This window comes from Bos indicus, chromosome 4 (genome assembly GCF_029378745.1).
Source record: "Bos indicus isolate NIAB-ARS_2022 breed Sahiwal x Tharparkar chromosome 4, NIAB-ARS_B.indTharparkar_mat_pri_1.0, whole genome shotgun sequence".
In the NCBI taxonomy this organism is placed as follows: Eukaryota; Metazoa; Chordata; class Mammalia; order Artiodactyla; family Bovidae; genus Bos; species Bos indicus.
This window is the reverse complement of record NC_091763.1, coordinates 112,053,732-112,066,157: the sequence shown is the minus strand read 5'-3', so window position 1 is coordinate 112,066,157 and position 12,426 is coordinate 112,053,732. Positions and strand designations below refer to the sequence as shown.

Here is a 12,426-nt window from a genome sequence, read left to right as displayed (position 1 = left end):
TCCCTGGTCAGAGAAGATACCCACATGCCAGAACTAGAGCCGTGCAGTCAAATATATATATGTAAAAAAAAAAAATCTATATATATATATATATATATATATTTTTTTTTTTTAGAAAGGGCAAGCTTCTGATCATACTGCAGAAAATGAGTGGTCTCACAGCTGTATATACCTGACGGTTCCCAATTTACCGTGTGGTCCCCACTTCTTAAAGAGCTGTCCTCCCGTTTCCTTCTGACTTCAAAAGAGGGGTAAGTGTCACAAGGCAGATGGCCAGAGGGGAGCCCAAGGCAGGGGTTCTGATGACGACCAGGAACCAGGGGAACAGAGGGAGGCAAGGGCTCTAGGGGCCAGGCTCTGCTTTAGCTTTTCCCCGTCTGTGCTTTCTCTCTATTGGGGAAACCCCCCAGGGTTTCAACTGTTGTTCTTTTCCTAAAAGGTGGCTGGGTCACAAAGACAAGGGCTCTGATGCCCAGGAAAGCAGAACCAATACTTTCAAACCTGGACAGTGTCTGGATGTGCTTCTGAAGACCCTTGGCTGAGACCTGTTCCCCCTGGGGGCCATGAGTGCAACGGATGCTCTTGTCTCTTCAGGGCCAGATGGTTCCAACTCTGGACCATGTGATAATGACATTAAGAGCTTCCACTATAAACCAAAATTGGTACATGTGTGAGGTACTGTGTTGAGTACTTTAAAAAAGTATTTATTTGGCTACAGCAGGTCTCAGTTGTGGCACAAGGGATCTCTAGTTGTGGCATGTGGGATCTAGTCCCCTGACCAGGGATCGAACCCCAGGCCCACTGCCGTAGGAGCACGGAGTCTTAGCCACTGGACCACCGGGGAAGTCCCTGTTTAGTACTTTTTATGCAGTATTCCACTGTTTTCTAACAACCCTGTGAGCCAAACAGGATTATCTCCACTTCACAGATGGGATGGTTTCAAACTGTGGTTTTGGAGGAGACTCTTGAGAGTTCCTTGGACAGCAAGGAGATCAAGCCAGTCCATCCTAAAGAAATCAGTCCTAAAGGAAATCAATCCTGAATATTCATTGGAAGGACTGATGATGAAGCTGAAACTCCAATACTTTGGACACCTGATGTGAAGAACTGACTCATTGAAAAAGACCCTGATGCTGGGAAAGATTGAAGGCAGGAGGAGAAAAGGGTGGCAGAGGATGAGATGGTTGGATGGCATCACCGACTTGATGGACATGAGTTTGAGCAAGCTCCGGGAGTTAGTGACAGACAGGGAGGCCTGGCATGCCGCAGTCCATGGGGTCGCAAAGAGTTGGCCACAACTGAGCAACAACAACACAGATGGGGAAACTAAGGTTTGGAGAAATTAAGGTTTTGTCAATGAATGAACATTTATGCTTCATACAAAAAAGCAGAGAGGTCACACATTTCATATTCTCAATTTCTCTCTGAAAAACAGACTATATTGTGGAGTTTTATATTCATTTGGAATGGGGCATTTCTATTGAGGGACTCTTCATAAGAATGGCACAGTGAGGTTTCATTTTAAAAAAATTTAAATGGCTATTAGAGACTCCTTTAAGACCATTGTTTCAGTAATGAGTGGGGCAATAATAAAGACTTTTCAAAATGCTGTGAACCAATGCAGAGCCTTTCCAGCATCGGTTAAAGCACCAGCAAGTTCTGTAAACACTTATTTGGGATAAAAACCTATACTACTTAAGGACATCTAAGAAATGACAGTAACACTATCACTTTAGTGCCTTTGAGCTCATTAAAACTAAATTACGTTAATCTGTGAAACTCATTGCACTGGGGTTCTAGTGAAACCAAATATTAAATACGATTTACTGTAAGAAGCTACCTTCTGTGTGGAGATGTCTTGGCTCAGGGCTAATCTGGGGGAAAACCTGCTCAAAGCATGCAAATTTCAGAAATGCAGTCACTCCTGAAATTAAGTTCTCAAGCTGTCGTTAGTACTTTAACGTCTTGTACTCATGGTGATATGGGTTATAGAAAATAGCCCATTAAAAATACTGATGCAATTCTGGGTGAAACCTTAAAATGAAATGCTCTTGACAATACTTTTAAGGAGGGTGCAGCAATTACACCGCAAGGCATTAGCATGCTCTCCAGGCTCTTTCTTACCCGGTTGCTGAATACTGAGTGACAGGCAGGGGTGTTTGAGAAATGAGAAGAGGAAAGGGCACTTGAGGAGCAAGAAATGCGGGGAGAAGGAAGCCAGACTGGTCGAGGACCCGACTGTGTGAGGACCTGGAGGGCACCCGGGAGCCTCCTCAGCGACGGGACACGCATTCTGATCCGACTCACAAAGACATTTCTTATTTCCCTTTAAGATGATTCAAAACGCATCTATATAGGCTTCTTGAATATCCCATGGGATCTATTCACTGGCTGATTTTTGTTGGGTTTTACACTTTTTAGGATTTTCTATCAAAACTCCTTTCTTGGAGGATGTGATATTATGAAACATGAAATATCACCATTAACTTAATGTCTTACTTTTTATGAAACAGAGCCAAGGGATCTTAGAAGGCTGATGAGACCTGACTCAAGATTTTTGCTAAGGCTCTGCTGTGTGCCCCTCACTGTGCCAGGGGCTGAGGGGGTCAGCCTTTTAGAATTTGGGGGATCAGAATGGGACAGCAGACCTCCCCTTTGCTCTGCAGAGACCGCAGGTACCATCGGCCCAAAGCATCGTCCCTCCTCTAGTCCTGCCCTCAACTCTCGGGAGGAATATGTCCCACTGACGGCACTGGAGATGGTTTTACGTTACTCACAGACTGGATGTTAAATAACATCCAATCTCAGGGTGACAAACTTAAATTCCTCTCAATTTTCTTTCCATCCTGCAAAGATAGGGTCTTAGGTTGGCACTGGTTGGGACTGGACTGTATTTTCTGCCACCCATACCTGCTATGTTCCCTTTTTAACAAAGAAAGAATGGATCTGGACACTTCTGGAGGCAGGAGTATAGAACTTCACATAGCAAGCACTACGGGTATTTCATTTCATGACCACATTGCAAAATTTCCAAAGGAAATTATAAACATTTTCCTTTTAGCACGCGTGCCAAGTTGCTTCAGTCATGTCTGACTCTTTGGAATGCTGTGGGCTATAGCCTCCCATGCTCCTCTGTCCATGGCATTCTCCAGGTAAGAATACTGGGATGGGTTGCCATGATCCCTCCAGGCGATCTTCCCAATCCAGGGATTAACTTTGTCTCTTATGTCTCCTTTGTCTCTTATGTCTCCTGCATTGGCAGGTGGGCTCTTTAACACTAGTGCCAACTGGGAAGTCCTTTTAGCACAGATTTAAGCTTCCCAGATACTCAGATGGTTAAGAATCCGCCTGCAATGCAGGAGACCCAGGTTCAATTCCTGGCTCCGGAAGATCTGCTGGAGAAGGGATAGGCTACCCATCGAGTATTCTTGGGCTTCCCTTGTGGCTCAGCTGGTAAAGAATCCACCTGCAATGTGGGAGACGTGGGTTCGATCCCTTGATTGGGAAGATCCCCTAGGGAAGAGAAAGGCTACCCACTCTAGTATCCTGGCCTGGAGAATTCCATGGACTGTATAGTCCGTGGGGTCGCAAAGAGTCGGACTCGACTGAGTGACTTTCACTTTCACTAAGTAAAAAATGGTAAGTCCATTTAAAGAAAAGTATTAATAACAGTAATGTAGGTAAACGGAAATGGAAAATATGTAACCGGAAATGGCGAAAATTATACCATTGGTCCTCCAACCCTTGATTCTCGGTGTTAGTGGCCTCTGTTCCCTTCAGATGGAATTCCACCTTCCTCCCTGATAGCCGTGATTCTCCATCACTTAGAACACCGTGGTCCCCCCGCCCTTTTTATCCTCATCTGACTCCCCCTCAGATCCGGCTCCTGGCTCTAACCACTTGGCCCAGGCGTGCTCATTCCCTACCCTTACAGGCCAGAAACCTGAATTTGTGCCTCTACTGGATTTACAGTTTCCGGGAGAGCTAACGTCGCTCATTCAGTCCCTGTGTCCCACAGACAGTCTACACGTGGCGAGAAGCAATCCGCCGATGACTGCTTGCTGACCACACCGGAATTGAACCTTAAATGCCCGTCATGCAGTTTGCTTGTGCCGGAAGTGCCGAGCACTCTGGAAATTAAGGCACAGCAAGGTTCACTGGGGGCCAGAGTTCATCAGCCTCAAGGGCAAAGGGCTGTGGAACGTGGCTTTGAAAAAGGAAGGGGAAGTAGTGAATTTAGATCCAGTAGATCACTATATATTTATTTCCAGAATTACTATTACCTGGAAATCTGTCCATCTCACTAAGAACGCACTGGTCTCTGAAAATACTATTGTGTGGCTCTTAAACTGACTCTTAGGCTAAAGGTGAATATCCAGTGTTACATAAACCCTTTAGAGCACGGCTATATGGGACCTAATGAAATGAGTAGGAAGTGGGCTTGAAATCACTGCTAGGCTGAAGATGTAAATAATCCTTGGAAAATCACGCTGGGATGAAGTTGGTGAGCAGTCATCTGGTGTAGACTTGAAAACATGGGCAGGTCCTGCGAGGCTGGCAGCCACCCTAAGTGGGGAGGGGACCCTCGGGTTGGTGCTCAGAACCTGGGTTTCACCAGGTCAAAGTATAGAATGTAGCTGGTGAGAGTGCAGCTGGTGTGGTATGAGGGTGTCCGAAAGCTTCCCATTTGGCCATAGCTGTAATAAGGGGAGCCTGAATGGGTCTCAGAATTGATTATTCCTAGAATAAACAAGTGGGAAGCAACCGAAACAAAAAGATCCCCCCCCCAAAAACAAAAAGACCCCCCCCCCAACCCCAACCAAAAAAGTCAAAAGCATTAATCTAAAAAAGCAACACCAAACCAAATAAACCTCATTCCTCAATTCCAACATGATTAAGTCATAAACACTAGGCAGGGCCCTGAGATGCTGGAATCTGGCTTCAGCCTTAGCTCCTGTCCTTACAGGCAACGTTTTTGATCAGTGATGTTTTGCGGACCAGCTGCCTTTCAGAAGATGAACAACTAGAATTAAATCCATATACATAATTGATGTATAAATTATGCACTCTGACATTTTATTAATCCCTGAAAGAAAGACACTAATGAGATTTTGCTGTATCTATTATATGCTTTTCTCTTTTATGAAGGAAGGCAGGACTAAGATATGCAGGTGTAATTTAAACAGCCCTTGACCTGTGACATATGCTAACTCAATTACAAACGGCAATCTGCAGGCAGAAGCAGAATCTTCGATTCCTTCTACATCGTCTGTGCTACGTTTCAGTTTGTAAATCCTTTCCCAAGGATTAAGAAAATGACTTTTTTTTTTTTTTTTTTTCCAGAAGCATCAGTAACAAATGTCTTAATATGAAAATGGTAGCCTATGTACTCTTTTGCAGAATATTACATTTGTATTTGTATAAACTGATCACAGTCCCTCAGCTTTGGGGGACAAATCTATATATATAGAGATACAGATCTATGTCTATATATATAAAGAATATGGATGTAAAGATATATAGATGTATGTGTGTATATATATGTGTATATATATATATAGATATGTATATATAGATGTAGATATGTATATGTAGATATATAGATAGATATGTATATATAAATACATAGATATAGGTTAAAACTGTCATCCTCATTCCTAAAATCCAGCTTGAAAACTGCAAACTTACTATGATTGCTAGTTAATATAATACACTTGTTATGGCAGAAACCAATACTATATTGTAAAGCAATTATCCTCCAATGAAAAATAAATAAATTTAAAACATATAATACAGCTGTGATTTCAATATGAAGGGAATGATATGATCCTTGTTAAGAACAAAAGCCCCAACATGGAGTCAATTATGCTAAGCTCCAGGTCACCAAACTGAGACTTAAGCTTCACAGTATCGGCTCTGTCAGCAGTGGAATCTTAAACCAGTCCATCAGGAATCATCTGATCAGCGCTGGTTAGGTAATGTTTGACCCATGACATTCTCTAAAGGAAAGTAACTTTGAAATAACCAACCTGTCTTTTTGCCAGTATAATCTCAGTGTTCCCACTCCTTTCTACCTATAAACAGACTTTCACTTTATACAGATTCTTAATGCTTTTTATCTGCTAGATTGAAATGCTGCTGGTTCAAATCAATTTTTGCTCAAAACACTCTTAAAATTTTTAATATGCCTCAGTTTACCATTTAAAATCCCTTAGCTGTTTCTAAAACGACAGACATTTGGCTTCACACAGAGGTCACACTGAAATATGGTTTTCCACTTTTCCCTGAATGTTTTAGGTTGTCATACGTGAGAAAGAAAGCTGGGTGCCCCTCCCTTTCCGCAGCCTCGGGGTGCCCTGCCGACATGCACGATTTTTCCAGGCAAAGAACAACAAGCTCTGCTGAAAGTGACAAGACCTTTCAGAAAAGTGGACGTACCCGTCAGTCAAACCACAGAGCTGCGTGTGGTGCTCTGGTTCATTAGAGACGCAGGCTGGTTTTACCTCTCAAAGTCCCAGTAAATACAGGCTACGTGCCCAGCTACCTGCTACTGGAGAACAGAACACACGTGTATGGTCTGAAAGTCCCACGAGATGGAAATGAAAGAACTTCTTCTTACTCATTGGGTTTTATTCCATGTTTGCTTAAAAAAAATTATTTTATTCTTGGCTGAGTCTTCATTGCTGCATGAGGGCTTTCTCTAGTTGTGGCTGAGTGGGGGCCACTCTCTAGTGTCTGGGCACCAGCTTCTAATCGTGGAGCACAGGCTCTAGGGTGGGCACGTGGGCTCCACAGTTGTGGTTGAATGGGCCTAGTTACTCCGCGGCATGTGGAATCTTCCCTGAGCACGGATTGAGCCAGCGTCCCCTGCATGGTGAGGCAGATTCTTAACCACTTGTACCACCAGGAAGGCCTCTGTGTTTGCTTTTGCATCGTCATGTATTAGCAGCACAAATAGAATCCTGTGTACAAAATGACAAAACTGTATGCCCTGCTTCGGCTAAAACTTTTGTGTTTAAGCTTTGGAAAGCCCTACTGAACTGTAGCCAACGCTATAAGGAAAGTGGGTGTCAGCGCCTAAGTTTCTTCCTTAGTTCTTCTCGCAAACATTGAAGAGCATTCCAGCCACGACCAGCCCACGGTCAGTTGATGCTACCTCTATGGGGAGTAGGGGAATTTGGGGCAACCAGAAGAGGAAGGAAGGGTGCTGACCTCATACACATTGAGAGCCGCATAAAGAAGTACAGACTAGGGACTCCCCTGGTGGTCCAGTGGCTAAGACTCCACGCGCCTAAATGCAGGGGGCCCGGGTTCCATCCCTGGTCAGGGAACTAGATCCCTTATGCCACAACTAAGACCTGGTGAAGTCAAATAAACACATAAATAATTTTAAAAAAAAGTACAGGCTAGGAAAAGCATCGGAAAATATTGAAAAACGAATGTATTATATTTCCTGATAGTGTCAAATTGAATGATTCAGTAAAATAAAAAGTGGTTTCCTTTCTTAGTTCTCACTTAGTATTCTAATTCCTGCCCTAGAAGGCCACTGCAGCCATCTTACCCAAGAGAAGAAAATCCTTCAAGGACTAAGATTACAGGACAGCGTAAACGGGAAAGTGTTAGGAAACAGACACCGGGGCAGGGGTGGAGGGCGGTGGAGTTCCCAGGGTGATGAGAATGTTAGGAACACGCAGAAGAGAGCGGAGCCCTGTTGCCAGAAAGAGCCCTGGGGTGGGTCCCCTCAACTTGCTCACCATGTTGTATAACTAACATAAGAAAGAACTCACGCCTTGGGGCCCTGATGCATGCAATGCCATCTAGAAGATGGAGCCTAAATGCTCTGAGGCTGAACCCCAAACTGGACTGGATCGGTACTCGAATCTGAACTCTACAACTGTAACTGCTCAGGATACCTCGGGGTCCCCTCGGGGGTCCAGACCTGGATGCTGGAGTCAGGATGTGGCCGGGCAGGCCTGTGGGTATCCGAGTGTATTCCCCGCACCAGTGCCTTTTCCTCCGCAGTTCCTCTAAAACCAACACCCTTATTTTCAGGAGTAACTGCCTATGAGGTTGGGGAACACGGGCAGAGGCTATCAACATTCAGCATGCTCTTAGGTATCTCATGACATTTTCATGGTCGAGGCAGGTCTGCGTGGGCTCACAATTATATGAGTAGCATTTTAAACATAGATTTATGAGGAGATGAATAGTGGGGGAAATTTGGTCAAGGGTGGATGTTGGCTTTTGCTCACAGTGCCACTGGCTTCCCAGGCGGTGCTAGTGGCAAAGAACCCGCCTGCCAATGTAGGGGACGCAAGAGACGCGGGTTTGATCCCTGGGTTGGGAAGATCCCCTTGAGGAGGAAATGGCAACCCACTCCAGTATTCTTGCCTGGAGAATCCCATGGGCAGAGGAGCCTGGTGGGCTACAGTCCATGGGGTCACAAAGAGTCGGACATGACTGAAGTGACTTAGCATGCACTGATGTTAGCTTCAAGGGAAAATTTTAGGGGTAGGATTTCCGGTTGACATCTTATTATTAATGCTTTGGCCATTTGGATAAGGACATCCATGGCATATTGATCAGTGTGTCCCACAGCATTTGGTGGAAAGGGGTGTCTCTATATAAGATGACAGGGTTATGACCCAAAGTGATACTAAGGGGCTGAAATGATGGCCTGGATCTGACTAGAGAAGTTGAGCAGACACAAGTGCTTACTTTCTATAGCTGGACATGCCACCCTCCGCCCATCACCATCACCATCAAGTTGGACAGGACACACCTAACGACAGCACAGACCCCCTCCTTCTTCCCTCCTCAACCCCAGCGCAACAGGAGGAGGGCATTTTAATCATGAGCACTCTAGGAGTTAGGGGTGTGATGGGGTTGAGTCAGGGAAAGGACGGAGTGCTGATTCTAGCCCAGGAGGTGGTTTATGAGACTGTCTGTACAGTGGTCAGAATAAGCCCAGAGAGGTGCTAAATTCAGGATGGATCATTCTGAACCAGGCAGCAATAATCAGTTAGGGTGTGTCCAGTGGAGGCCACCACTCTTGAAGCCACGTCTCCTATGACAGAGACGAAGGAACCGCAGAGGTCTACTACCTGATGTTTGGATCATGGACTGCTTCCCAGCTGGTTCAGTTCAGTCACTCAGTCGTCCGACTCTTTGTGACCCCATGGACGGCAGCACACCAGGCTTCTTTTCCATCACCAACTCCCAGAGCTCACTCAAACTCATGTCCATTGAGTCGGTGATGCCGTCCAACGATCTCATCCTCTGTTGTCCCCTTCTCCTCCCTCCTTCAATCTTTCCCAGGTGGTACTATTGGTAAAGAACCCACCTGCTGATACCGGTGATTTAAGAGATGCAGGTTCAGTCCCTGGGTTGGGAAGATCCCTTGGAGTAGGAAATGCAACCCACTCCAGTATTCTTGCCTAGAGAATCCCCACGGACAGAGGAGCCCAGCGGGCTACAGTTCACAGGGTTGCAAAGATTTGGACGCGACTGAAGCGACTTAGTGCACGCGTAGCACTGTAACTGAAGCCTCAGCCCCGTGTGGACTATGAGTTACTCCCGATTACTCTGGTCTAAACTATTTCAAGCGCGAAGCGAAGCGAGGGTAGAGCTGATGTGAAGAAGGCGCTGAGCCCGCATCTGTCGCCAATTTACCTAAATCAAGTGACTCTGGGGACTCAGGCGGGGTTTACAGGTCTGTTGATTTTCCTTTTCCTTTGAACGAAGGACTGGGGCTTCGCTGTGCGGTGTTTGCTCAGGGGGCCTTCATTTCAGCTCCGACTGTGCGAGCTGCGTGCAGTCGCCCAGCGGGGCACCTCTCTCATGCCATCATTACCTCTCCTCTCCTGGAGGCTTGTACCTCCCGACAGTGCTTCTGTCTCCACTTCAAAAGGTGCGAATTACAGCGGCCGCAGCACCTTGAGAAAACGCATTTTCCCAGCACTGGCAGTCATTTTCTCTTGGCATCACGCTGCGTGCTTTGTTGCAGAGATGGTCGGAGCTTAAAGTATTTTATGGGGCAATGGCATTCATCTCTCTTCTAAGATATGTTATTGTGAACCCTAGGCATCTTGGGAAAATGGAACCAGCCTGGAAGAGCTGTTTTTTTTTTTTTTTCCTAGATAACTGAGGATTTAACTCTTCTGGCATGAGCACACTGCAGGTTTCTCACGGAATTATGTATCTCGAAGGCTTTCTTAGCTCCAGGATACCTGAAAACAGGGCCGTGTTCTAAATTTCAGAGCCTTTGGGCACTTTGGCCTGCCCGACCCAGGGATCGAACAATGTCTCCTGCATTGGAAGTGGATTCTTTACCACTGGGCCATCGGGGAAGCCCTAAAAATATATCCAACCAGTATTTTAGGTCTGAAAGTAAAAGTCGCTCAGTCATGTTTGACTCTATACAGTCCATGGAATTCTCCAGGCCAGAGTACTGGAGTGGGCAGCCTTTCCCTTCTCCAGGGGATCTCCCCAACCCAGGGATGGAGGCCAGGTCTCCTGTGTTGCAGTTGGATTCTAAACCAGCTGAGCCACCAAGGAAGTCCTATTTATAATATATTCACTCATTTGCTTTCCCCTAAAAGTTCATTTGTTTTCTTCTGATTTTAAAATTCAAACATTTGCATGAGTCCCTAAAAGTATTAAAACTCTGGCTCCAGGAACTACAGTTACTGGGCCTAATGGGTATGTCAGCCTCTGCAGAACATGTCTGGTGACATTTCTTGGTGGCTTGGGCTCATCTGGGGACACTGTTTATCATGCCATGGGGACAGCTGTGAAGAAACCCTGGATGGTGCATTTTTGAATAAAGGTCTGAAGCCACCTTTCTTTTTGGTCACTGGTCTCTTTCTGATCAAGGTAGGGTAAGAACCATTTCACTACACTCTGGCATGGCTGCCTTCATGCAGGAGTCACTAGAAATCAAAAACCATTCATTGCTTGCTCCCTCCTGAACATCATCTTTATCTCCACCAGCATTTTAAAAAATCGTGAAGCATTTTAAAAATAATAAAAGACTCATCTTCTTCAAAAAATGACATTTCTTTAGCCATGATGCTATCTATTTTTCACACATCTTTTCCTCAATGTTTGGTCCTGGGCAAGATTCCCTGGAAAGGTTGTGCATTTAATTTTACTGCAAGATTGAGATGAAAGTCTATATACAGATCAACTTTCTCATGGAATCTTCACTCACTTGTTCATTCATACAGGATTTATGGAATAATGACTGTAGCGACTCAGTACTGAGAAAGAGTTTTGCCTTTGAGGACTATCATTTGCTTGCATATTATATGGTATATTCTGACAACATGCTGAACAGTAATATTATTTGTTGTGTGAATTAATGACTGAATGAGTAAGTGAAAGATGAAAGGGCTACATCTTTAGGGGCTTCCATGTGGCTCAGCAGTAAAGAATCCACTTGCCAATAGAGGAGACACAGGTTTGATCTCTGGGTTGGGAAGATCTCCTGGAGGAGGGCATGGCAACCCACTCCAGGATTCTTGCCTGGAGAATCCTATGGACAGAGGAGCCTGGTGGGCTATAGGCCATGCAGTTGCAAAGAGAAGGACATGGCTGAGCGACTAAAAAACAACAAAACGTCTTTAGGATGAGCTCAAAAACCAAGTTAGCAATAAGCAAAACAAATAGGAACGCGATGGGGTGATGGGGGGAGATATCATTTTAGACAGGGCATTTGGGGAGGCCACCGCTGAGATTACACTTGAGTTATGACTCAGCTTAAGCGAGGATGCTAGTGTCTTTATCCAGGGGACATGCACTCCAGGCAAAGGAACGGCCCTGAGACAACACATGCATGCGTGAAGGCTGAAACTAGGGGCTGGCCTGAGGCTGGATCCTGCTTGCCCAGGTGCAGACTGGCTGACTTCCAAGCTTCCTGTGAGAGCTCTGCAGCAGTGTGGCACATGAGCTCTTCGGAGTCCTCGTGAGCACCCCCGTGTCTGCTGGCTGAGGTGGCACCGTGGACCCTCTGCCTGCACACAGCCAGATGCTGGATGGATGGGTGGGCCCACAGGGGCCTGGGGCTGGGCTTGGGCACTTTAGGACAGGAGGGAAGTGGTGGCGAGATGGTGACCTTTAGTAACCCGCAGCATGACAGCCCCAAAGCTCAGCACCTCCACAGATACTAGCTTGGTGATCAGACCGGATCAGCCCCCAGAGCAAAGACCTGTTAGGATGCTGTTGTGGGTTGTGTCCCCTAAAAAGATACACTGAAGTTCCATCTCCTGGAAACCGGGTCTTTGCAGATGTCATCAAGATAAGATGAGGCTACACTGGATTGGGGGGGTGGGCCCTGCTCCAATGCCCAATAGTTTGGCCACCTGATGGGAAGAACTGACTCAGTGGAAAAGACCTTGATGCTGGGAAAGATTGAAGGTGGGAGGA

General features: G+C 45.8%; 1 protein-coding gene across 1 annotated transcript in view; it reads right to left on the bottom strand.

Annotated features, from left to right (window-relative positions):
• The window catches only part of CNTNAP2 (contactin associated protein 2), a 1,639,050-nt gene that overhangs the window by 42,094 nt on the left and 1,584,530 nt on the right, over positions 1–12,426 (bottom strand). The gene's annotated exons all lie outside the window — the stretch shown is intronic.